General features: G+C 41.4%; 1 protein-coding gene and 1 long non-coding RNA gene across 24 annotated transcripts in view; both read left to right on the top strand.

Moving 5' to 3' along the window:
• Nucleotides 1–27,555, top strand: part of LOC132837931 (NACHT, LRR and PYD domains-containing protein 12-like) — a 255,921-nt gene that overhangs the window by 35,963 nt on the left and 192,403 nt on the right. The gene's annotated exons all lie outside the window — the stretch shown is intronic.
• Nucleotides 23,445–26,502, top strand: LOC132837938 (uncharacterized). Of its 2 annotated transcripts, none has more exons than XR_009647593.1 (4): nt 23,445–25,010; nt 25,317–25,446; nt 25,646–25,805; nt 25,892–26,502. It is a non-coding gene; the product is annotated as an uncharacterized LOC132837938 (long non-coding RNA). The 2 variants fall into 2 exon arrangements; XR_009647592.1 differs by having other exon boundaries at nt 23,446–25,160.

Raw genomic sequence — 27,555 nt, 5'->3', positions numbered from 1 at the left:
ACCAATGAATTAACAACTAATTAGAGTCTGACCCTGTTTTAGGTCTGATTACTGACAGTCTGATCTTCTCAAGAAAGATCAGACTGAACTCGGATTAAAACAGAGATTTTGTTGAGATGTGAAGCAGAGAAAAGTTACAGAAAACATTTACATTAATATTTTATTTCTCACATACACAACCATACACAGTACGACATGTAGTGAAATTTTTTAAACTGTCTGAGATTTAAACATAAAATAAAATAGAATAATAAAAAGAAAATAGAATAAAAATAGAATAGATGTAACAAATAGAAATGTAAGAATCAGTTTAATGGAGTGTAAAAATAAATGTGAATATGGATCAGTGGCAGAACAATGTGAGTGTTTTAATAAAGTTCAGATGTGTTAAATACTGCAATATATGAAATATGTTATGTGTAAAATAAAATCTGGCTGATGTATCAGTGTTGTGTATGAAAGTCCAGAAAATGTCCAAGTTCTAGTCTTATGTGTTGTCCTGGGGTCTCATTTATAAAACTGCGCAGGATCCCTACTAAAAGTTTACGTGCGCCCAAAAGCCAAAAATGGTGTATGCCAAAAAATATTCCGATTTATAAAACCGGGCGTACGCACACCTGTAAGCAATGTTCCCGCAGATGTGCGTATGTGAACCAGCCTCATATCCCGCCCTGTACACGCCCATTTTTACACACCCATTACACACTCGACAACTGCGTGGGCACAAGAGTGGACCTCGTTATAATGAGTTTCCTCTGCGCTCTGTGGGTTTAAAAATGGGGTGAGGAGTCAGCGTCTCAGGGGGTAGCCACTGTCACCTGCAGGTTATAATTATATTAAAAACAACATTGTTGTAATTATATTAAAAACAAAATTGTTACAGTTTCTACTTTTTAATATTGTTAAACTCACCAAGAAGCCAGCCATCACGTACTGCGCCTGCATTTAGTCTGTTCCCTACACTGCTACAGTATGTGTCAAGATAAAGGAATCATGTGTTGAACCAGGCCAGCGTGCCACAATGTTTGTGAGGGTCATGTTGGAGTCACATATGATTTGCACATGAATGCACATGCTTTATATTAACATAAGCAAATTCGTTTTCAGATGGTGCCCTTATAGCAACATGACTGCAGTCAATTGCGCCGATTACATTTGGGAAACCAGACATTGCTGCAAATTGCATTTTAATTTTGGCCTGTTCTCGCACAGTGTAGGGGAACCTGATGTATCGACTACCCATATTAAGTATACCAGAGGTATTCAACTAAAATTTAAAGAGGTCCAGTAAGAGAAAATTTCTTGAAGCGAAGGTCCGGAAGATCATAATGTCTCACTAGTTAGTCTGATATATATTTAAGTAGCCTAGTAGTTGTATCAACATCTGCAAGCAATCAATACCTGACTGTCAAATCAAATAAATTCAGTACAAGTCAAAAACTAAATATTTATTGTCATGTAACATAGAACTGAACATATGTATGATTGTAGATATGTATAATGTTCTCTCATTAAATTAATAAAAGCTACATTTCAAAATAAGAGAAAATAAATAAAATGTGAAAATTGTATCTTTAAATAAAGTGCTTAACTTTCCCTTTTACAGTATAGCTCAGTGAGAGAACTGAGCTCTAGCTTGGCTTGCCAGGATTTTAAACCTGGGCTTGAATGGAGTCAGGGCCGCTCTCATACACATGTGGAGGTGCTCATTAGTGACCCTGGAACCATATTTAGTTTGGATTATGTTCATTGTAGAGAAAGCTGCCTCGCAGTTGTATGTAGAGCCAAACATGGTCAGGATGTATAGGGCTACTTCCCTCAGACCTGAGAAAGCTGTCTCAGGGACGCTGGCTTCAGATTTGAGTGGATATGTTTGTTCAAAACCTTTATGTTTTGTCTCATAATGGCGTTTCACATTGCCACTTTTAATAAGTGCCACAGTTTCTGAACATATGAGACACACTGGTTTACATATGAGACACACTGGTTTAGTGCTCCCAGTGGGAAGTATAAACAGAAATTAGTCTGTCCGTTCTGGATTAAATGTTTTTGCTGTCCACTTTTCTTTTTTTGGAGAGCGGCATTTATTCTTTATTCTTCCTTTCTCCGTCTCACTCGTCTGTTTCTCTCCCTTTCTCCGTCTCACTCGTCTGTTTCTCTCCCTTTGTTTTCTACATGTATCGCTATCTTTCTTCCATGTGTAAGTTTACTCTAATTCTCTCTCATCTGTCTTGCGCTGTTGAGTCGCAGTGTTTACTTCAGGAATGCACAGACTTGATTGGCTGAGTGGTATCACGTGGGATGGCTTAACTCGCATGCAATTGGTCTGTGCGTTTCCACTACTACTACCGTAAATATTACAAAAGCTGCACCGGTAAAATGGAAGCGCCCCGTCAAGTTTTAAATCATATCCTTTTGTTTTGGCTGTAGGTCCGGGTCCGTATTGGACAGCTTCTGGGTCCGGACCCGGACCGCGGTCCACCTGTTAGTGACGCATGAAGTATACCATTCAAAACGACAGATATTATGGCACTCAGGGACGGCTGTGATATACCAGACCTATAGGGTGAGATGATAGATTCCAATAGAATTATTTCATATACAAAAAGGTCTTAGACACTAGGTCTTAGAAATAATTTTGTCAGGGTTGGCCGGAAGGGAGGACTCAAATGCAGGACGGCGATGTAAATAATTAAAGTCTTTAATGAGTTAAACACAATAATCAGGCAAGGCAGGCGAACACTCAGTGTAATAAACAGTCCGATAATCCAGTACACAGGCAGGCAGGGTAATACAGGGCAGGCAAAACACAGAGTGCAAACAGTCCAATAATCCGGTACACAGGCAGACAGCGTGATACAGGGCAGGCGAAGACACAGAGTGAAAACAGTCCAATAGTCCGGTACACAGGCAGGCAGAGTAATACAGGGCAGGAGAAAACACAGAATGAAGAACAGTCCAATAATCCGGTACACAGGCAGGCAGAGTAATACAGGGCAGGCAAAACACAGAAACCAAAAACAAACCGAATCAAACCAGGCAGGGCAGAACAGGAACAAGGCTGGATGAATCACAGAGCAAGCTGAGAAAACCATCTGGCAAGGGACCATGTGAAGGCAGCATCCTTTTATAGTGCTTGACACCTAAAATGGCCGCCGCCCTGGAAGTGCAAATCCAAGATGGCCGCCAACCTGGAAGTGGTGCAGCAAACCAGGAAGTGCTGACAGTACCCCTCCCTCCATGGGGCGTCTCAAGACGTCCCTCCAGGCTGGTCAGGGTGGTCACGATGAAACTGCTCAGGAACCCAGGAGCGCTCCTCTGGACCGTAACCCTCCCAATCAACCAGATACTGCCATCCTCTACTGCGACGTCTGGAACGCAGGAGCCAGCGAACAGTGTAAGCAGGGCCCCCATCAATGAACCGGCGGGTGGAGGGGGTCTGGTGGAGGGAACCAGCGAGCAGGCTTGAACTGGCTTGAGTCTGGAGACTTGGAAGCTAGGGTGAATACGTAGGGCTCTGGGGAGCTTGAGTCTGACCGCCACTGGATTGAGCACCTTGGAGATAGGAAAAGGCCCAACAAAGCGTGGGGCAAGTTTCCTGCAGGCAACCTTAAGCGGCAGGTCTCTGGTGGATAGCCAGACCCTCTGACCAACACGATACAGAGGTGCTGGACGGCGCTTGCGATTGGCCCACTGGGCGTAGCTCCTGGAAGAACAGAGTAGGACCGCACGTGCCTTTCTCCAGACACGTCAGCAGCGCCTGACCAGGGCAAAAGCCGAGGGAACTGATGCCTCCATTTCCTGGTTGGAGAACAGTGGAGGCTGGTATCCATATGCGGCCTGGAAGGGGGAGAGACCCGTGGCAGCTGATGGCAGGGAGTTGTGGGCGTATTCCACCCACACCAGGTTAGAGGTCCAGGATGTAGGTTCTTTGGAGCAGAGGATGCGAAGTCCTTTCTCTAGTTCCTGGTTCAGCCGCTCAGTTTGTCCGTTAGACTGAGGGTGGAACCCAGAAGACAGGCTGATGGTGACCCCCAAGAGCTGGCAAAACTCTCTCCAGAAGTTAGAAGTGAACTGAGGTCCACGATCAGATACAATGTTGCGTGGGAGGCCATGCAGGTGGAAGACATGCTGGAGCATGAGCAGGGCTGTTTCCTTGGCTGACGTAAGTTTGGGCAAGGCAATGAAATGGGCCATCTTGGAGAATCGATCCACCACAGAGAGGATGGTGGTGAACCCAGCGGACGGGGGTAAGCCAGTAACAAAGTCTATGGAGACATGAGACCAGGGCCGTCTGGGGACAGGAAGCGGACGGAGCAAGCCGGCTGGGGAACCCCGGGGTGTCTTATGCTGAGCGCAGACAGGACATGCCGCTACAAACTCACGGACATCCTTCCTTATCTTAGGCCACCAGAAGCGTTGCTGGAGGACTGACAAAGTGCGGGCCAAGCCAGGGTGACAGAACAGGTGAGAGCTGTGGCACCATTGGAGGACTTGGGAGCGTAAATGGTCAGGAACGAACAACCTTCCCTCTGGACAGCCCTCTGGGACCGGGAGACTGGAGCTGGCCTGCTGGACCTTCCTTTCAATGTCCAGGCGAAGGGCTCGGACCATGACGGAGGAAGGAAGTATATGCTCCACGACAGGTTCTCCATCATCCTCCATGGTGAACTGCCTAGATAGAGCATCCGGCTTGGCATTCTTGGATCCTGGGCGGTAGGACAGGGTGAAATTAAAACGCCCAAAGAAAAGGCCCCAACGGGCTTGTCTGGAATTCAGACGCTTGGCCGAGCAAAGATATTCAAGATTCCGGTGGTCCGTCCAGACTAGAAAGGGCTGCCCAGCACCCTCCAACCGCCATTCCTCCAGGGCCAACTTGACGGCCAAGAGTTCCCGTTCGCCTATAGGATATTTCCGTTCAGCTGGACTGAGGCGCCTAGAGAAGATGGCACAGGGATGGAGCCGGTAGTCTTTGGCGGATCGCTGAGACAGAATGGCCCCCACCCCAACATCAGATGCATCCACCTCCACAATAAACTGCCGGTCTGGGTCAGGGAGATCCAGGATGGGGGCTGTCGTGAAGAGGTCCTTGAGTCTGGTGAAAGCTTGCTCAGCCTCAGAATTCCAGCTGAAGGCTTTAAGTGTGGAGGTTAGCCGATGTAGGGGGGCAGCAACAGTGCTCTAGCCCCTGATGATCTTGCGATAAAAATTTGCAAACCCCAGGAAGCGCTGAAGCTGCTTTCTGCTCTCTGGGGTAGGCCAGTCCCTCACTGCCTTAACCCGGTTGGAGTCCATCTGTATGCTGCCGGGTGAGAGAATGAAGCCCAAAAAGGTGGTACTGGTGGTGTGGAATTCACATTTCTCTGCTTTCACATACAGATGGTTCTCAAGGAGGCGTTGAAGCACGACTCGAACATGATTTCTGTGTTCCTCCAAGGAGCGGGAAAAGATCAGAATATCGTCCAAGTAAACAAAGACAAATTTGTTCAGAAGGTCTCGCAGGACATCATTGACCAAGGCCTGGAAAACTGCTGGCACATTGGTCAGGCCAAATGGCATGACCAGATATTCATAGTGACCAGAGAGGGTATTAAAAGCCGTCTTCCACTCGTCTCCCTCTTGAATACGGATACAGATGTGGCCTTTAAGAAGGAACGTCTTTTGCCGCAGCATTCTGCAATTATTGCCGCAGTTTGCCACAGTTTACCGCACTTCTGTTCGGGGGGACTATCTTAGCAATCACCTTAATGTGTTTCGCTTCACAGAATATCCACCAGGTGGCACATAAGAACCCTGTTTCTCTTAAGCACTCAAAGGTTTTTTAAGATTGCATAATATGTTTATATTATTAATTTACATTTAAAAAAATAGATTTTTTTATTTTACTTCACATTACATCAGAATTGTGAGAAAACATCCACAATAAAATATAATTATAAAGACGTATGAAACATTCTTATTATTATTATATATTGCCTACATTTACTCAAATAATAGCAATGTAAAATATAAAGGAAATCACAGTTCATGTTAGGCGTAACATAACATAAGTGACATTAAGAGATTTTATTAAGTTACTTTAATCATTTATTTTAGAGATATTTATAGAAATATCTCTAAAATCATTTATTTGCATTGCCTTCTGTATTGCATTCGTTTTGTACATTTACAGGTGCACAAATACTGGCTCATTTTAATTTCATTAAGACACTGCTGTGTTCTGTATTGATCGATGTTCTGTAAATTTTTACTTAACAAGCCTAAACCATGTTATTCAATTTGTTATTATTATTATTATTATTATTTACTGACATTAAAAATGGTCAAAATGGTTTCAAATCTCCTGGCTTTGAAATATACCAGCCTGTAATTGTGCATTAACTTTTGTGCCTCTAGAGTGAAAATAATTCAAAATTTCTTTTTTTTTTACTAGAAAATGAGGAATTTTATTGAGGTTTATTATACCAAATATTAATGAGGTTTATTATACCAAATATTAAAAAAATTTTCACAAAATATATGTTAATATGTTGTAAACAAGTTGGTGAAAAAGGCTATCTTATATACTTCATTTTTTATAAGCAGTCAAAACAGACAAGGTCAAGTTGACTCAGCGCTCCTAATTTGTATAGGAATTCAGACGAGGTCTGCAGGAGGGTTAAGTTATGCAATATCGACCCATTCAGAGCCGATCGGCCCTATACGCAAGTTGCGTAGGGCCACGCAAATTACGCAAGGGCCCCAGGGAGGTCAGGATCGGCTCTGGACCCATTTTTTATTGGGTCCAAGTTATAAACATTCATCTGAAATACCCTTTAAGTTATGCAGTAAATAGCATTTAAACAAAGTAACTGCAAGCAAAAGCTTGTGGGAGATCACGTGACCTGCTGACAGTAATGGCCGCTTGAGTCTGGAGCTCCTCATTTCGGCGTTATTAAACCATCCGGCACCGCTACAATCTTGACACAGACCTAACGCCTTTACCTCCAGTGCTTAGCGTTTAAAGGGCAATGGCTAAACGTCAACTTTTACTATCCTCCCCGGAGAAAAAACGGATGAAAGATCCGGACGATGAGAAGCTGCGCAATATGGTGGCTGACGAGCTAAAGTTACAGCTCGGCATGGTTCGAGAAATTTTTAGGGAGGAGATTCAACCGATGGCGGAAAGAATCGGCTCTCTTGAAAAAGAGATGAGAGCGATTAGCAATAATTTCGATAACATCCAATCCGCGGTACGGAAAGTGAAACAAGACTCGGTCGAAGTCAAACAGGCCGTGGTTACGCTACAAGACCAGGTGGCGAGACTGGAGGATAAGAGCCGACAGAGCAATCTGCGTCTTGTCGGACTAAAAGAGGGAGAAGAAGGAAGCGATCCTGTCGGTTACTTACAAGCTCAGTTGCCGATATGGATTCCGGCTCTTCAAAACGGTGGGTTTGAAATAGAAAGAGCACACCGAATTTACACTGGTGATAGCAAAGGGAAGGGCCCGCGAACACTGATTTTTAAATTGCTACGGTTCCAAGATAGAAACGCCATTCTTAAAGGGGCACGCGCCGAAGGGCAAATCTCACATAAAGGCAACCTGCTTCACTTCTACCCGGATTACAGTAATCAGACTGCCACTCAAAGACGAGAGATGAACTTATGCAGGAAGAAGCTCACGCAGATGGGGATCTCCTCCTTTATGATTTACCCCTCCATAGTAAAGGTAACGCACCACGGATCAACCACACTCCTTCAAACGCCGTCGGAGGTGGAAACGTATCTAGCTCGACAGCAGGCTCTCGCCACCCCTACGTCGGCTCGTAATAACACTCCAGCCGAAGCGTTAATGGAAGCCAGTCCATGATATCGAAGGTAAAGATGACATTACTGTCTACGGGGCGGCTGTGTTAAGGAAGTTTTGGACAAAGTGTGATGCCGAGGTGACCCCCGGGCTCGGGTGATCAACTGTTATACTGGCCACGTATCCCACATTTGTTAATCTTCAGGCAGACAGGAGAGTTTGTTTCCACTCTCTGCTTACTGCCTTCTCATTTTTTTTCTCACTGTTGTTCATTTATTGTTCCAGATGCCATGATATGTTTCGTAACGGTTTTGTTTTTCATTTACAATGTATACAATGCTGTTTTGATTTATGGCTCTTAAAGTAATTTCTTGGAACGTCAATGGTCTAAATGGTGCAATCAAAAGGACAAAGTGTTTAGATTATTTAAGATCTAAAAAGGCGTCCGTGGCATTGATACAAGCAAGCAGGTGACGTTAATAGATTTCAAAACAGGCATTATAAATTAGTCTCCTTTTCCTCCTCCACTAAGAAAACAAAGGGGGTTATGATACTTATAGCCCGTCATCTCACTTTGCATACTAAGAGTGATACGGACGGCCGTATTACATGCGTGCTAGGTACATGGTCCCATAATAAATACGCCTTTATCTCAGTTTATGCCCCCAATGAATACGACAATGTATACGACAATTTTATCAACAACTCACACAAATGATATTAAGCCTTAGTGGCTATCACCTTATAATTGGCGGTGATTTCAATATGGTGCATGACCCCATACTTGATAGGTCTCATATGTCACAGTCTGATCCAGCCTCTTCTAAGATGTTTAAAGAGTTTATAAAACAAATTAGTGTATGTGACATATGGCGACTGAAAAATGACAAAGTCAAAGATTTCACTTTTTTCTCGGCACGCCACAAAACCTTTTCTCGTATTGATTACCTGCTGGTATCACCTGCTTACATTCCATTTATTGACAGTACTGATATATTGCCTCTTCTTCTCTCAGATCATTCCCCTGTGACTCTAAGCCTTCTTCCATACCCCCTCCTAACCGGGTATAAGCGCTGGAGATTCAATACCTCCTTACTTCAAGATCAAAAATTTATTACACAATTACGTGCCTCTTTAGTTGATTTTATTCAATTAAATAACGACTCAATAAATAATCCTCAATCTCTATGGGAGGTTACAAAATGTTTTATAAGAGGAAAATGCATCGCCTTTTCTTCCCATCGTCAGAAAATAAGGAATAGTCGCAGAAACGAGTTGGAAAATTTAGTTCAGGTGATAGAACGAGAACTTAAAAATACTTATAGTCGGCATAAGGCAGAAGAACTGCGAGCACTTAAATCTGAGTTGAAAGGTTTACTTTTACATAGAGCAGAATTCATTATGCATCGTACAAGGCAGTCATTATTTTAATGGTGAGAGACCAAGCAGGTTATTAGCAGCAAGGATCAAACAGGTGGAATCTAAAGCAATCATACAAGCAGTGAAGAAAAATGATGTTATTTACACACAGCCTGAAGATATTAATCAGACTTTCAAATCATTTTATGAGCAACTATACACCTCTAGTTCCTCTAGCAGTCCCCAGCAATTTATCTCCTTCCTTCAACAGCTTCATCTTACTAAGTTTGATGCAGAACATCAGGAGCTACTAAACCGTCCCATATCCCCTGAGGAGTTAAAACTGGCCCTCGATTCTATGTCAAAGAACAAAGCCCCGGGTAATGACGGAATTCCACCTGAATTAATATCATCTATCTGGGACATAGTATCGCCACTTATTCTTAACTCCCTAAACTACGCGATTAAAAATAATGCTCTGCATAGAGACCAAAACACAGCTCTTATAACTCTGCTACTTAAGAAAGGAAAAGATCCCTTAGAATGTGCCAGTTACCGGCCCATTAGCCTTATTGCCACTGATGCAAAACTTCTCGCTAAAACCCTAGCTATTAGGCTTAACAAATGTGTCGGTAAGGTTATTAATTATGATCAATCCGGATTTCTTAAAGACCGGTTTGCTTCCGATAACATCAGACGACTATTTCACATCATTCACGGATCGGACTCCTATCAGGCCTCCTCTGCAGTCATCTCACTAGACGCGGAGAAGGCCTTCATAGAATTGAATGGGGGTTCTTATGGGCGGTCCTTGAACACCTAGAAGTAGGTCAAGAATTCATTAATATGGTCAAAACCCTTTACAATAACTGCTCAGCCAGTGTAATAACCAACTCTATGATATCCCGCCCCTTTACTTTGGGTCGTGGCACCCGTCAAGGCTGTCCACTATCGCCTCTTCTTTTTACACTTTCAGTAGAGCCGCTAGCACAAGCAGTGCGTCAGTCCTCAACTATTCATCCCATTATTTGTGTAGATACATCACACAAAATTTCTCTCTACGCAGATGACATTTTGCTCTATGTATCTGATATAGCTTCATCAGTCCCTGAATGTTTAAATCTTTTTGACGCATTCGGTGCATTATCTGGTTATAAAATTAACTGGAGTAAATCCGCCTTAATGCCACTCAATGATTCAGCAAGACAGGAATGTCTGAAGCTACCATCTCAGATTCCTGTAGTCCAACAATTTACTTATTTGGGCATCAACATCTCTTCCCCAATCTCCCAAATTTCAAAGAATAACTATCAAACTCTCCTGAGCAAGATTAAAGAAGATCTAATTAGATGGTCCCCCTTATGTGTAGCTCTTCACGGAAGAATATCCACAATCAAAATGAATGTACTGCCAAGGGTTAATTTTCTATTCTCCACCATACCAATTGCACCACCCGAATGTTTTCTCAAAGAACTTAATATGGCCATTAGTAGATTTATATGGAATAAGAAAAGACCCAGAATTAGGCTTAAAACAATGCAACGTAAGAAACCCGATGGAGGGTTATCATTTCCGGATTTTAAATTATATAAGATGGCTTTCCAGATGAGACCACTTAAATTATGGGTTAACCCTGACTCTTTAGTTACATGGCGCAGCATAGAAGCAAATATTGTCCATCCGGTTCGCTTACAAGATCTGCCATTCTCTGCCATAACAAAAGATTTCAGGAAGAAGCTTGGACCTATAATTGAATTTTCCTTAGAAACTTTTAAACAGATTGAAAAAATCAAGGGTGGTCCCTTCTTATATACAAAATCAACACCTATATGGCACAATGTTAATATACGGACCGGTAACAAGCCATTTGTATTCAAAGCCTGGTCTGATTCTGGTATTTATACTCTAAGGGACATTTTTAATGACAAAGGCCTCAAGTCGTTCCAAGATTTAAGCACAGAGTTTTCTATACCTGGATTTTCCTTTTTTTTATATTTAAGATTAAGATCAGCCCTTAAAGCATATGGTGTCCCCTGGTCCTCCGAGTTACGGATACATCCCCTTTGGGATTGGCTGGACCTTAAGATCCCTACCAGTGGCTTAGTATCCAAAATCTATGACTCAATTCTTTGTTCTCAATATTCATCTGTCCTGGCCACATACTCCTGGGAACGTGAAGACCTAGCCAAACCCGATTGGGACACGGTATGGGGAAATTGTTTCACTGCATCTAAGAATCTGGCGCACCAGATGATCCATTACAAATCTATTAATAGGGCTTATCTTACTCCTAGTGTTCTGTACAAGATGAGGTTTAGATCTGATCCCTATTGTCATATTTGCAACAACTCTATAATAGGTTCACATATGCATATGTTCTGGGAATGTCCTAGAATACTTTCTTTATGGACTTATGTATCCTCCACTCTCTCTGACATTTTGTACATGGACATACCCAAGGATCCACTACTTTTTCTGTTACTAGATGACTCGACTCTTAAACTAAATACCGGTCAAAAAAGGATACTTTTGGCGGCCAGTACGGCTGCCAAAAAGGCTATTCTGAAACTGTGGTTTGACACATCCATCTCTACAAACTTCATCTGGCTATCTTTCTTCAGAGACATTCTGTTAGAATGTACCACTGCCAAACTCCATGGTGCACAGGATCGGACTATCCGGTGCTGGGAAGAAATGGCTGAAATCTTACTGGACAAACTGAAACGCTGATAACGATTTGAACGACTATAAGGGCTTTGATCTTCATATCATATTTCATACTGCTGTACGATACTATTTCTTAATCATGGCATCTGTTGTATATAGTTTGGTATTTTGCAATAAGTAAAAAATAAAAATATTGATCAAAAAAAAAAGAAAAAGCTTGTGCTTCGTATTAACCATTTTTTGATTACGTAAAACTTTCCACTTATTGCTGTAAATTTAAGTTGGTTATATCAACATATGTCAAATTAAGTTATGCAATATCGACCCATTTTTTATAAGTTATAGGGTATTTCAGATGAATTTTTATAAGTTATGCAGTAAATAGCATTTAACACTAGATTTACTGACTTTTTTTATTTTCTGGTGCGAATCCCAAGGTGTGATTCCCCCCTGTTGAGATTTTCACAGTTATTCAGCTCGATTCTCCTCCTGCTTTTGTTGTGCAAACACACCCATCACCCATGAGGCCTGGCACATTTGCATTTGTTCACTCAGAGTAGCTCAGATCCAAGTCAGGCCAAACCTCTGTGTGTGACATGGAAACCTTCAGAAATGTCTGCCGTCTATACAAAATAGTCTGTTTTATTTATAAAAAATTGTGTGAAAAATGAATGAAAAGTTGCTAATACAATGACAACTTGTGCAGACCTGGGGTCTATTTGACTCATCTGGAAAGTTTAATGTGTCATAACTTGGGTTTCCTTCCACATATTTGCCTGAAATTTACCAGGATTGTTCCAAATTATGAACTTTGCAAGTAAAATTAATTTTGTCTATTTTCGTTGGCAATGAACATACAGACACAAAAATGCACACACACGCACAAACACAGTCAAACACTGTTCAAAGCATTGGGCATTGCATTTCAGTTGGCCTCAAGACAGAACAAAAGCTATACATTTGTAAACATTTCACACACACACACACACACACACACACATACAAATTGGGCATTGCATTTCATTAGGCCTCCAGAAAAAAAAAGCTACACATTTGTAAATATTTCACACTTTTGATATGCCTTTGCCTAGCAGAAGGCAAAATATGAAATGATGCTACTGAAATGATGCTACACACACACAGACAAATTTGCTGCGATCTCTGACATCTGGACACGCTTCAACAAATTTGAAATGTGTAAGTTCTATTTAAAATAAAACAGACTTGTGTATCCATATATTGTGAATGTGTTTCTTTTGTATAAATACGTATGGCAGACATTTCTGAAGGTTTCCATGTCACACACAAAGACTCTGTGGGTCCAGCTTGCGCAGTGAAGCACAATCGATTTGCTACTGCACTGGGCATTCCAATGTCCTCCTCTTCCCACACAGTGCTGTCTTTTGCCGTCTGGCTCAGACAGGGCTTCCCAGTACCACGGTGCATCTTCCGTGGAGGCATGTTGGGTTCTTGTTCCATCTCAAAATTCACTTTTGGTGTTATAATTCAGTGATGGCCAATGAAAATGAAATGACATCATTTTATTCTGTATGTGTACGAACATGTCAAAAGCCATGGACCATAACTTCACTCAGCTTATGACATTTGTGTACAAACAAACATTGGAGACTGAAGTGTTAGCAAGTTTTCATTTTATTCATGTAATTGTATTAGCAACTTTTCATTCTGTTTTCACACAATTTTTTTTATAAATAAAACAGACTATTTTGTATAGATGGCAGGCATTTCTGAAGGTTTCTATGTCACAGACAGAGGTTTGGCCTGCCTTGGATCTGAGCTACTCTGAGTGAACAAATGCAAATGTGCCAGGCCTCATGGGTGATGGGGAAGAACTGTGAAAATCTCAACAGGGGGGAATCACACCTTGGGACCTGCACCAGAAAATAAAAAAGTCAGTAAATCTAGTGTTAAACAGTAACTGCAATCACCCCACAACATGGTGAAAACAGGAAAAAACGGGTTTCTTTTGAATCCCTGTATTGGGGGTTGTGTCAGTGATCTATCAAGGCTAAATGTTATGAAGCAGCTAAAATAAAGACTGTGGGGAGACATAAATAATGCATATTTTATTTTTTATAATTCATATTTTATTTTACGTGTACACATGGACATGAGGGTGATGCCGTTTTTTTTTTTTTAAATAAATGAATATGTTACGAGTGTAGGGCAGGGGCGGTTCTAGGATTTCATCCTTTAGGGGGTTTTAGCCCTCAGAGAGAATTTAAAAGAAGAATTTTATATTATATATTATATGACAACTCTGGTAATAAGAATAGTGAAATTTCACTGCTTTTGGTTGCCGTCTTTGCGTCTTTCCGCCGATTAACGTTATAGATAAACGTCTCCAGCTCCGACTGCGCGTGCACGCTGCGCGTACCTGTGCTTCTCCGTTCAAATAAAGCACACAGCTGAAGACGCACTTTTGAAAGATTACAACGCACGCGCGTAAAAGCAAAGTAAAAAAAATCGCTCTTGGATCAAACTGATAAATAATTTTCTTTCCCATCGACGACACGTCCTGCATTTTAACGTATTTTTATTGTTTATTTATGAAAGTAAAAATTATCCTTATAGTTTTAGGGTGGTTAAGATCACACACAGGGGGGCTGAAGCCACCCTAAAAAAGGTCTAGAACCGCCCCTGGTGTAGGGGCATCTGTATTCGGCCTGAACGTAATGAAACAGGCGTATTGTTTACATGTATTTGACTGCATGCAGCACTGCGCAGACAAATCAATCTATGACATCAAAGTTCCGCGAGAGCCATTCAAAACCTTATCACTCTCGCGTTACATTGATCTCATGTGTCAATCGATCTGCGCCGCGCAGGTTGCTAATCTCTCTATTGTGATATGCCTCAATGGCAAATAATCAGACAAAAATGCTAAATTAGTACATAACTACAACCTCTATATTGCGATATGCTCAATGCAAATAATCAGACTAAAAGTCATGTGTTAAACAGTGTTTATTGTTTAGAGAACATGAACTGGAGCTTATTTTTAATTTAAAAAAAAATACCTCAGCATCACATATTGTATTTAGATAACATTGTATTTTATAAAATATATAAATAATGACTTAAACACGATATCCATATCCTCTACTACACCATAATATATAAAAAACAAACCACTAATTACACCAAATAACACTCTTTATTCAGATTTAAAAGCGATTTGGAAATACAAAACAAACTATTTGCTGCAATACTGATAAACTATCGCTAATAACCCCATCAACAATGATGTTTACCATCAACAAACCAACAGAAGCATTTTTTCCGTAACACACCGAACGTCGCCTGAAGAAATCCAAAGTTGCATCGAGCGGTACCACAAAGCCAGCCGTGACAGCGGAGATAGTCGCAGATGTGACTGTTTATGTAACCGGCAAAAGAAAATAACATATTGTCGACTCGTCAGCCTACATGAAACACGACTGCCCTCTACAGGTTTTGTATTTCCTGCGCTGAACAATTTGACCCCCCTTCGTAAGAGTCGCGCGAGTCTTCGCGGCATTCTTATCTCCGAGGCGCGATTTTTAAAAGGCCACATCTGTAAGGTGGTAGGCATTACATAGGTCCAATTTAGAGAAAATGGTAGAGGTCAAGAGAGGCAGGGGGTACCAGTTCTTAATGGTAATGGCGTTAAGCCCTCTGTAATCAATACAAGGGCGGAGTGAACCATCCTTCTTTCCCACAAAGAAAAACCCTGCCCCCACTGGAGATGAAGAGGGACGAATGAGGTCAATGGCGCAGTCGTAGGGCCGATGAGGAGGGAGAACCGAGGCTCTGGTCTTGCTGAAGACAACTACTAGGTCATAGTAGTCCCGGGGTACCGAACTGAGGTCTGGTGGAGGTTCTTCAGTGACTGAATGCTGAGTCTGGGTTTTTGGGTCCAGGCAGTGAATGTGGCAGTGTGTACCCCAGTCCAAGATGTGGCCACTGGTCCAGTCCAGGTGGGGATTGTGTTTCTGAAGCCAGGGGAACCCCAGCATTATGGGCACTTGAGGCGATGGAATTATCAGGAATGTTATCCACTCGTGGTGATGTTCGGCAACCGGCAGTTGTACCGGTTGGGTACGACGTGAGACCTTATGTAAAATGTGGCCATCCAGAGCCCGGACTTGGAGAATTGACGGCAATGGCTCAGTCTTGATGCCCAGTTGGTTGGCCAATTCTCCATCCAGAAACTCGGAATCGGCTCCAGAGTCAATGAAGGCTGCCAGGCAATGGTCTTGATGGTTAACAGAGATGCGAATCTTGAGAAGTGGTTTGGAGGGGGCTGGAGATTGTGGGCTCACTGCTGGCCCTTCCTTCAGCGGCGAGCCCTGCCTTTTGCTGGACATGAAGCAGCCATGTGACCAGCCTCCCCGCAGTAGAGGCAAAGTCCCTGGGAACGCCGTCTTTCCTTCTCCGTGGGCGAAAGGTTTCGCCGGCCGATTTCCATGGCCTGAACGGGACAGAAACCTCCAGAGGCTGCCCCCTTTAATGAAGACCTTGGTGGGGAGCTTGGAGTGGGAGGACGGGTGCTGGGATACCATGAGCGGCGGGAAACCCTTTCGGAGCGGCGCGCTCGGATACGTCGGTCAACACGGGTTAGCCAGGGTGATCAGATCGTCCAGTTCCGGAGGTAGTTCTCGAGCGACAAGCTCATCCTTGACCTCATTAGCCAAACCCCTGTAGAAGGCATCATACAAGGTCACGGCGCCCCATTCACAATCTGCCACAGCTGTCCGAAAATCCACCGCATATTCAGCTACGGAGTGATTGCCCTGAGATGTCTCAAAGAGTGACCGAGCGGCATCCAGTCGGGGAGTGGTAGAGTCAAAAATCTTGCAAAGCTCTCAGATGAACGCTTCATAGGAAAGGCAGAGAGATGACTGACGTTCCCACTCGGCGGTAGCCCACCGTCTGGCCTTGCCGGTCAGCAGCGAGATAACATAAGCCACCTTGGAGCGATCAGATGGGAACACAGAGGGTTGCAACTCAAATATGACTGCGCATTGCATGAGGAACGGCCGGCACATTCCTGGTTCTCCGGAGAAACGCTCAGGGTGAGGCAGATGTGGCTCCCGGGCTGGAGTCGATACCAGAGGAGCTGGAAAGGTCCTGAGAGTCACTGGTGCCGAGGTGGCTGAACTGGAGAGAGCGCTGAGCCGGTTGATGAGTTCATTGGTGGCCTTTGTAAGGTCAGATATCTGCTTCTCATGGGCCGCGGTGGTCTGAGCCAGGTTTCCGAGGTGGGTCCTCAGGTCTGGTGCGCCTGCTGAGTCCATGACTGGCCAGATGGTACTGTTAGGGTTGGCCGGAAGGGAGGACTCAAATGCAGGACGGCGATGTAAATAATTAAAGTCTTTAATGAGTTAAACACAATAGTCAGGCAAGGCAGGCGAACACTCAGCGTAATAAACAGTCCGATAATCCGGTACACAGGCAGGCAGGGTAGGCAAAACACAGAGTGCAAACAGTCCAATAATCCGGTACACAGGCAGGCAGAGTAATACAGGGCAGGAGAAAACACAGAATGAAGAACAGTCCAATAATCTGGTACACAGGCAGGCAGAGTAATACAGGGCAGGCAAAACACAGAAACCAAAAACAAACTGAGTCAAACCAGGCAGGGCAGAACAGGAACAAGGCTGGATGAATCACAGAGCAAGCTGAGAAAACCATCTGGCAAGGGACCATGTGAAGGCAGCGTCCTTTTATAGTGCCCGACACCTAAAATGGCCGCCGCCCTGGAAGTGCAAATCCAAGATGGCCGCCGACCTGGAAGTGGTGCAGCAAACCAGGAAGTGCTGACAAATTTACCTGTCTGCCAATTCCTGCTGGAAACAGCCAGTTGCCAAGGACCCCAGAGTGGTGAGGACTTGTACTTGGACTGGGATGGCATGGTTCTGGCGTGTTGCCCTCTCTAATACTGGACCCAATTCAACACATCTAAGAGCACAGCTCTAGGGAATCTAAATCGGCTTATTAGCCAGTCATCATCATGGTCCCTGAAAACTCGTTCTCTCCTTATTCTGCCATTGGCGTAATCCTCCAACAGTGCCACCAGTGCCATCATGAAGCATTACATACCCGGGTCACCGGAGGATTTGTATGTTTCTAGCAATTAGACTGATCGTTAACACCTTGACAAAATCACAGAATTAATTTGTGGGCGAAAATCTAAGACGAAAATGTTATAGTGAACACATGTTTCTTCATGACGGTTTTGTAATGAACACCGTAATAGTTAGGACCGATGATGAGTAGCGATTGTGCTTCATGACTGTATTTGCAGACTTTGACATTTTATGATATATGTACATTAAGGAAAATATTTCGTTTTTACACTGTGTTCTGCAGTTCTCTAATAAAAGGGTATTTCATGCTATTCTGTATCACATGTAGTCGCGCCATCTCCTCCTGCGCTCCCGTTGTGGACAATGTGACTGTAAGGCAGCGCTGATTATTATTATTATTATTTTATTTTTAATACATTTTGAATTATGTTTGGATTTTATTAGATGTATATAGCCTAAAGCAATCGGCACAAATAACACTGTTGGATTTAATCTGCATGATAATGTGGATATAACGTATGAAATGGAGTGAAAATTAAATGTCATTAATTCTTATAATCGTTCTTCTCACATGTATTTTCTACAATCTAACTTCAGTTCACGACCTCACCATCTGTGTCGCCAATTCCCTTTGTCTCCAGAATGTGCGCACGCACAGCTCAAAGTTTGCTTAAAGGTGCGCACATTCTCCCGTCAAGTTTGTTTTTTATAGATCACAACCTTTGCGTGGGAACTGGCGTACGTACAGTGCCCTCCACAATTATTGGCACCCCTGTTTAAGGGGTGCCAATAATTCACCTCTGCCAGAAAGCTGAAGATGGGTCGTCATTGGGTCTTTCATCAGGATCTACACAAAAATGGTTCAGCAGTCACAAACTCAAGGTCCTCCCATCTCAGTCCCCAGACCTCAACCCAATCAAAAATCTGTGGGGCAAGCTAAAGAGGAGAGTGCATAAGAGTGTGCAAAGAAGAATGTGTTCTCTGTGTTCTCCAATCTTGTGAAATGTTATAGGAGGAGATTAAGTGCTGTCTTTATGGCAAAAGGGGGTTGTACAAAGTATTAACATCAGGGGTGCCAATAATTGTGGGACACATGATTTCAAGTTGTTTTTTTTTCTTAATGTGTGATTTTTTTTACCACCAAAGTAATGTACTTAAATGAAAAGTTGGATTTTTCTCTTTTTTGCATTTGGGTTCTATGTTGTTTAAAAAAAAAAGGAGAATTTTTAGAAGTCCACGACCACATCTTAAACAGAGGTGCCAATAATTGTGGAGGGCACTCTACGTTTCCAGCCCTGTTTTGTGCGTACGCAGGCTTTATAAATGAGACCCCAGGTCGGTAAAGTGTGTGTTACCAGTCCACAATAATACACACTGTCTACAGCCAGGGTCCACACTCGAGCCCCAGTAAAATGTTCCTGATAAATCAGTGTCTGATGATGTAGATTACAGTAGATATGTCTGAAAATAGGCTTCGTCTTCATCAAACATTAATATTTACATCATGATTTAAAACATGAAGACTGATTGTAATGTTAGCTGAAGTGAAAATATCCTGTACCCTTCAGTCATAAGCCCCACCCACCATAAGCTACTCCCCTCACTGTGCCCAGCCCCTCACATTGACCCCGTCACTGTTCCCTGTCTCACACTTTGACACCCCCCATGCCCCGCTTCCTCAATGTGCTCCACCCCCCATGTTGTGCCCCACCCTATACTGTGCCCCGCACCATACTGTGCCCCACCCCCTCACTGTACTGCTTTTTTCACTTTTCTCTGTAGAAATGTCGACTTTCAGTCAAATGATAATTAATAATCCCACATTGTATCTGAGGACTGAGGAGATGTAACTACCAGACTAACACTTATCACTGTGTTAATGAGTCGTATGTGAATGTGGATTTAGATGAATGAGGACTTCCTGTTTTACACATCTGATTTATTTGCCACAGATTTGATCAATAATGTTAAATTGTTAACTGCTAAAAGAAGCTTTTCTTTTCTCTTCTCATGTCTAAAATCTTCTAAAACTGGATGTGATTTAGTCATCAGTGAAAGCTTTTTGAAGTGATTTATTCATTTAGACGACTAGTTAGTTAGTTTTCTTACAAAAATACTAGTTGTGGATTTAAGGTTGTTTAGCTAAAAAAGTTTACATGTGTAATTGTAGTAAAGATCTTTATAGTGAAATAAAATGTAAAACTGAAATAATAAAATGATCTGCAGCTCAAAGTTACATTCATGTTTCTTACATTATATGATGACAAACTAACGAACAAACAAATGACAAAATAAATAAATAAACAAACAAATAAATAAATTAAGGCTTTGTTGGTGTTTTTGCAAAAAATAAAAATAAATCAAAGTGATTAAACACTAGAAACGTCCCTGTGTACAACCAGTGAAGAGTGTCATTGTCTCTCTATACAGGTTGCGTGATTGTGGTGTCTCAGATGAAGGCTGTGCTGCTCTGACTTCAGCTCTGAGATCAAACCCCTCACACCTGAGAGAACTGGATCTGTCCTGGAATAAACTAGGAGACTCAGGAGTGAAGCTGCTGTCTGATCTTAGGGATGATGAACATTACAAACTACAGACACTGAGGTGAGTAATGACCTGTTAATAAAAGTTTAACCTCATTATCATTACACATTTTTTTTATTATGCAAACAGACAATTACAATATTTCCAGAAGAGAAATTAGATGCAAAATACAAATACAAAGACCAACAAAACAAAACGTGTGTGTGTAACTGTAAGTGTAACTGGGTGTGAGAGTGGAGGTATATGAATAAAGGAGCATGTAGGGAAGTATTATTGTCATTATAATAATTATTATTTAAATATATATATGTATGTATGTATATATATATATATATATATATATATATATATATATATATATATATATATATATATATATATATATATATATATATATACATACATATATATATTTAAATAATAATTATTATAATGACAATAATAATGAAGATAATAATAGTATCACACAAAAAAATACATAAAATAAATTTAACAAGAAAAAAAACTGGAAAATGGGGTATGAGGAAGGTGACAATATCAACAACAATAGCAATAATAATAATAATAATAATAATAATAATAATAATAATAATTCATTCATTCATCTTCTACCGCTTATCCGAACTACCTCGGGTCACGGGGAGCCTGTGCCTATCTCAGGTGTCATTGGGCATCAAGGCAGGATACACCCTGGACGGAGTGCCAACCCATCACAGGGCACACACACACACACTCTCATTCACTCACACAATCACACACTACGGACAATTTTCCAGAGATGCCAATCAACCTACCATGCATGTCTTTGGACTGGGGGAGGAAACCGGAGTACCCGGAGGAAACCCCCGAGGCACGGGGAGAACATGCAAACTCCACACACACAAGGTGGAGGCGGGAATCGAACCCCCAACCCTGGAGGTGTGAGGCGAACGTGCTAACCACTAAGCCACCATGCCCACTAATAATAATAATAATAATGAAAACAGGGATTCAGACAGTCTACAAAAAGTCACCAATGAGTTGATGAGAGTGATTGTTAATGAACATTGTGTCTTATGTCATTCCTGTAAAATTCACCTGAGTTTGTTCTTAAAGTCTGCACTTAAATATAAATGTAGAACAAGATCTAAATGACACAGTAGTGTTTGTTATTTAAAGCTCCTGTGATTGGATAAGAGCAGTGATGTGATGGGTAAAGATCTGTTCATTATCCTGGTAGAACTTGTGGAAGTTCTCATTTGTTCTATTTAAATGTTAGAACACAGATGTTTATAAGAATGAAGAAATGTTGAATGATTCATTATAAACAGGAGATGATAATGTTTCTGTTGGAGCAGAGATGATTACATGGTGTTGATCATGAAGTACCACAGTCCACTTTGTGCTGATTAATTCACGTTTTTCTTTCATATTCAGGGTCTAATGAATATCTGTGTGTGATGAAGGATAGAGAACATGTTTATTAACACATCACTCATTTAGTTCTAACACATTAAACAGACTCAGAGACGTGAGAAGTGTGTGTTCATCGTGTACAGTGAACCCTGGATAAAATTCCCTGGACCTCAATCCCATAAAAACCTGAGGGATTATTTGGAACAGCAGGTGAAAATCCACATGAACTCGAGCTGAACCCTGTTCATTTTACTGTTTGTGTCATTTATTTATTTATTTATTTATTATTGTAATATAATTTACACTATTTACACATGTATACTTATAGCTATATTACTGGGTACATAACTAAAATGATATTGTATAAAGGTACTTAAAATGTCTTGTATAAATACATCATACATTTAGAAGGAATAAAATACATAAATACAATGTCATTATTTTTGTGGTGTAAAATTAATAGTCTAACATTCTGTAGAAAAATTGTTTTTGTTCTTCAGATATATAATCTATATAAATAAAGTTCTTCATAAATAAATGTATGTCTAACACAATATATAGTTACAGAATGTATTTCTGAAGAGAAACATGTTTTTAATAAAAATAAATCACTATAACATGTAGGGTTAACATTATAACACAACGTTGCTGAGTTAAAACAACTCACACTGGATCAGTCCACATTGTACCCAGTGCTGGAGTTCAGAATTGACCCAAACTGGGTTATGTTTAATCTCAGTCATTTTAGACTGCACCTTTATGAGGAGACTCACCTGGGAATGAGTGAATATGAGCACAAACTCCTTCTTTCTGTTGTGTATCAATCTGTTTTTACCTGTTTCCCTCTCATCTGTTTTAGTCAGTAGTGGAATTATTATTAATAGAATTATTTTCAATTAGTTTGCTGTGCAGCAGCTAACGAATACTCATAATTTAACCAACATTAAAATGTTATTACATTTATTCAACTGTCGTTACAACTTGATGTATTGTGCAATGTATTGTTTTTAAGCCTATAAAGCAATACTAGTGCTGCCTGTGTCTCTGTTGCTAGCACATCAGGAGATACAGCTAATTTCAGTTTATCCTCCACAAGACAAATGCTAAACTCTATAATTTAATTTATTTAATTTTATTAAGTATTATTTCATGACACTATACTCTCATGCTCTTTGTAATGTTTGTTACATTATATATGTTTATTTTTATTCTATTCTAAATTATTATTGTATATTATGTAGAGCATTCCATCACACACACACACACACACACACACAGAGGGTTTGTGTATAATCATTAAAGTGGTGGTGCGAGACTCAACACTGCTCCGCACTGAACACAGACCGGAAGGTAAAAATAAGTCGAGTGATTAAGTGTGTGACTTGTTACTCTTTCATTTTAATGAGAAGATTTAATTGTAGGAACGATGGACAAGTGGAGGGACATGTTCAGGTTCACCAGGTCAAACCTCAGTGGATTAGAGATGGAACAACTTGAGCTAAATCTCTCTCTGATTTATTTCCTGGTTTATAAAGTGTAATTTTACTGAATAAAATATTAATATCATCAATATTTCAATGTTCACACATAAAATAGCCAAAGTAGTGTCATGAAATAATACTTAATAAAATGAAATAAATGAAATGAGAGAGTTTAGCATTTGTCTCAGTGAGTTTCCACTTCTTTGTGGTTTCTCAGTAACATGACGAGCTGAGATTTATTTTTCTCTTATTAACTTGAGAGAATAAAGAGACACTGCTGAGGGAAGTGACATGAACTAACATTCATCAGACGTAAGTATGGAACACTGTAGTGTAACTGTTCCTTCTTTCAGAAATAAAACTGAAATAGTTGGTGAATGACTGTGGTGTGAGAGGAACAATACACTTGGGGTCATGATGTTGGAGGAAAATCATCATTGGGGGTAACAGTAACTCTGTCTCTGGGTTATTTTCCTACAACAGCACAAGCCCAAATGTTTAAGTCCTCACACAAGTGATGAGTGTTCAGATCATCACACACCTCCATCTGTGTGACCCAGTCATCATCAACTGTTCACATTTATACACGTTTAGTCTCTCTATCACTCTCTCACACACATACACTCTCTCTCTCACACACACACACACACTCACTCTCTCTATCATGCTCTCTCTCACATACACACACTCTCTCACACACCTCACTCTCTCTCTCTATCACTCTCTCTCTCACACACATACACTCTCTCTCTGTCTCTCTTTCTGTCTCTCTCTCTCACACACATACTCACTCTATCACACTCTCTCTCACACTCTCTCTCTCTATCACACACTCTCACAAACACTATCTCTCTCACACACACTCTCTCTCTCACACACACACTCACTTTCTCTATCATGCTCTCTCACACACACTCACTGTCTATCTCTCTCTGTCGCTCTCTCTCTCACACACACACTCTCTCTCTGTGTCTCTTTCTGTCGCTCTCTCACACACACTCTCTCTCTCTTTCTCTATCACGCTCTCTCACACACTCTCTCTCTCTCTCTCTCTCTTACACACTCGCTCTTTCTGTGCGCATGCGCGAGCGTGTGAGCGTGTAGTGAAGGTGTGAGTGAAAACTCTATCTTATTGTTTTTCTTTATGCTGTAAATTGTGTAATTTAAGTGAGCATAGAGTGGTGTGTAGCGTGTAGTGTGTGTGTGTGTGACGTTGTAGCGCAGCACGAGCCTTTACTTTCCTTACTTTTCGGCGTCATGGCTTTAACACACCTGACCCGGAAGTACGGGTTTAAACTGTTACCGACTGTCACGTGCACCGTAGATGAGGCGCCTCAGCAGTAGCTAAGCTAATCGGCGGGAAGAGCATTGTTTCTGCTGCCCACATGAACAAGGCTGTGGTGATGTTTGTGGATGAGATTCACAAAGTTGAGCTTGTGGTCACTAAAGGGGTTGTAATTAAAGACACGGTGGTCAATGTTTTCCCCTCAGTAGCACCTCGAAAAGAGTTGTTTTGTCTAATGCCAATTTAAATGTAAATGGGGAGGAATTTGTTATTTTCACAACTTCTGAAGTGTTTTGGGTCGTCAGGAGTGACATGTGATCAGGAAGTGTAAAGGAAAGGGCTTGTGGAAACGGAACAGGAAAAACAAATCATAAGCAGTCAGGAAACAGTGATGGAGTCGGTCAGTGAACAAGACACTAACACAGAAACAGACAGTGATGAGGACAAACACAATAATGAACAAGCAGGTACATATAAGGCTAAAGAGATTTAAAGGTTCAAGGAGGCTTTCAAACGCATCACTGAGGCTACAGGAGACACTAACACACAGGTTACACACACACACACACACACACACTGCATATGATTCATACGTTTAGTTTCTACTGCATCCTTACAGTCACATGACCATGTATCAGACACCAAACTGAACTGGAGAATGTGTGCTTGTGTATACGTGTGTGTGTGTGTGTGTGTGTGTGTGTAGGAGGTGGTAGACAGGTTTATATATTAGTGTGACACTCACACACACATGGAGAAGATGAAGGATCAGAAAGAGCATGAGATTCAGCAGCTGACGGACCAGGACCTGAAATACTCTGGAGACACAAAACCCAGTAAGAGACTCTCTCTCTCACACACACACACACACACACACACACACACACACACACACACACACCTCATCATAGTGTTCCTTTATTGTTTTTCTCTCATATTTGTGTTATATCACTTTACACTCAGCAGCAGAGAGGCAGCGGTCTGTACTTTATTAGACTGTGTGTGTGTGTGTGTGTGTGTGTGTGTGTGTGTCAGTAGGAGGAGTTTGGTGGAGGAGCTTGTTTCTCTGTTACAGAAGGAAAAGCAGGAGCAAGACGCAGCTAAAGAGACTGTGGAGAGACTCACACACAAACTGAACACTTTGAACAATGCTGTGGAACATATGTGTCACAAACTAGATCACATCACACCGCAGGTACTGTATACACACACTCACGTGTGTATCCTCTGCATGCAATAAATATGCTGCTGGAGGTGGAGCTGAAACTGATTCTGTTGCAGGAGGAACTACAGGGACATGATATAGACTCAGTGATCAAGGAGATGAAGGAGCAGGAGGTGTGTATGTGTAAGAAATAGAGAGAAAGAAAGACATTATCTGATTATAAACAAGTGTGTGTGTGTGTGTGTGTGTGTGTGTATGTGTGTGTGAGTGTGTGTGTGTGAGTGTGTGTGTGTTTGCAGCTTCATGCCAAAGATGAGGGGAAGCTTCCTGACTTCAGCACCAGCATCACACAACCGGAATAAAAGCTGGAAGTTAGCATGGCTTTATATATAAAAATATACCAATGCTGTTTTCTGCGGGTGGTCAGTGATGTCCAACGCACCAGATCATAAAGAATACAATGGTGAATTAGGGACTTTGCATTTGTAATAAAGCGTAGAGACGCATGATACACCGGATCAAGGCTCTGTACGATGGAGGAGGCTGCGTGCTTATGTGTGGCTCCGGAGATGGATTAGTAATGACACCGGACACAGAAAATAGAATTTAAACTGGGATCTTTTATTTCAGACTGCATGTTAAGCGGTGCAGCGTTAATTATGCAAACTTTGGGGATGATGGAGTTGGAAATGTAGGACTAGTGAATAAAATTGTTGACAATCAAAAACTCAGCTTCCCTCCTAACAGTGTGTACATCATTTTTAACCAACTAATAGACACAATATACATAACATAGTCATAACAGACATAACATAAGCCTAAAATAGACATAACATAGACATAATATAGACATAACAGTCATAACATAAGCCTATTATAGACATAACAGACCTAACATAAGCCTATTATAGACATAACATAGACAACAGTAGCAGTAATACAGCTCAAACATTACAAATATCATTACACAACATAACACTTACACTTAAACCTGGGTATTACAACACAGTCAATAACTTCAAAATGAGTTTATACAGAGAATTAAATTAATTATAAGGTCTGAAACTTCCTTTTTATCCCCACTCTGGCACGTGCACACACTATCACAGCATATGACAGACTCGTTCTTTCTCTGCATATATTAAAGAAACACAATACAGAACTTTCCTTTTACATTTGGAGCACATGACATTAAAGCATTAATATAATTGCATCATTTCAGTAAAACATGCATGTACATGACAAATATAATGTAAAAGTCAACAACACTGACTCTGATGCTTCACCCAGAAACACATACATGTACAAGGCACGAAGCACTTTCTCCCCTCTGGATTAATCAAAATAACTACATTTCAATATCACTGGTCCACATAAAATACACCAAACTGTCAAAACTCTTCCTATATTATTATATTTAATCACTTTTGCTTCTTTGAGAAACAATCGTCCAAACCGTACGAACCGTAGATGTAACAGTCCAGACCTCCTTCTGTCGTATTGAACAGAATAATGTGGACAAAAAGAGAAAAACAGTTTCATCTTCAGTTCACTCGCAGTTTCTTTTCCCTCCGTCCGGGAAAACTAGCAGTAAATCCGCTTGTTATGTTTTGAGCTATAGTTGATTGACCTGTAGGGGGCAATCTATTGCCGTATTACCAGGGTTAAATTCAGCAAAGAAGACGATGCTAATGGCAGATATAATCCACCTGTGATTCTGTGAAATGCATGTATGGTTTGCTGCTGGTTACCTTTTGAGTAAACATTTTTCCTCTAGACC

This window comes from Tachysurus vachellii, chromosome 22 (genome assembly GCF_030014155.1).
Source record: "Tachysurus vachellii isolate PV-2020 chromosome 22, HZAU_Pvac_v1, whole genome shotgun sequence".
NCBI lineage: Eukaryota > Metazoa > Chordata > Actinopteri > Siluriformes > Bagridae > Tachysurus > Tachysurus vachellii.
The sequence above is the reverse complement of the archived record's forward strand: the minus strand, read 5'-3'. Positions and strand labels throughout refer to the sequence as shown.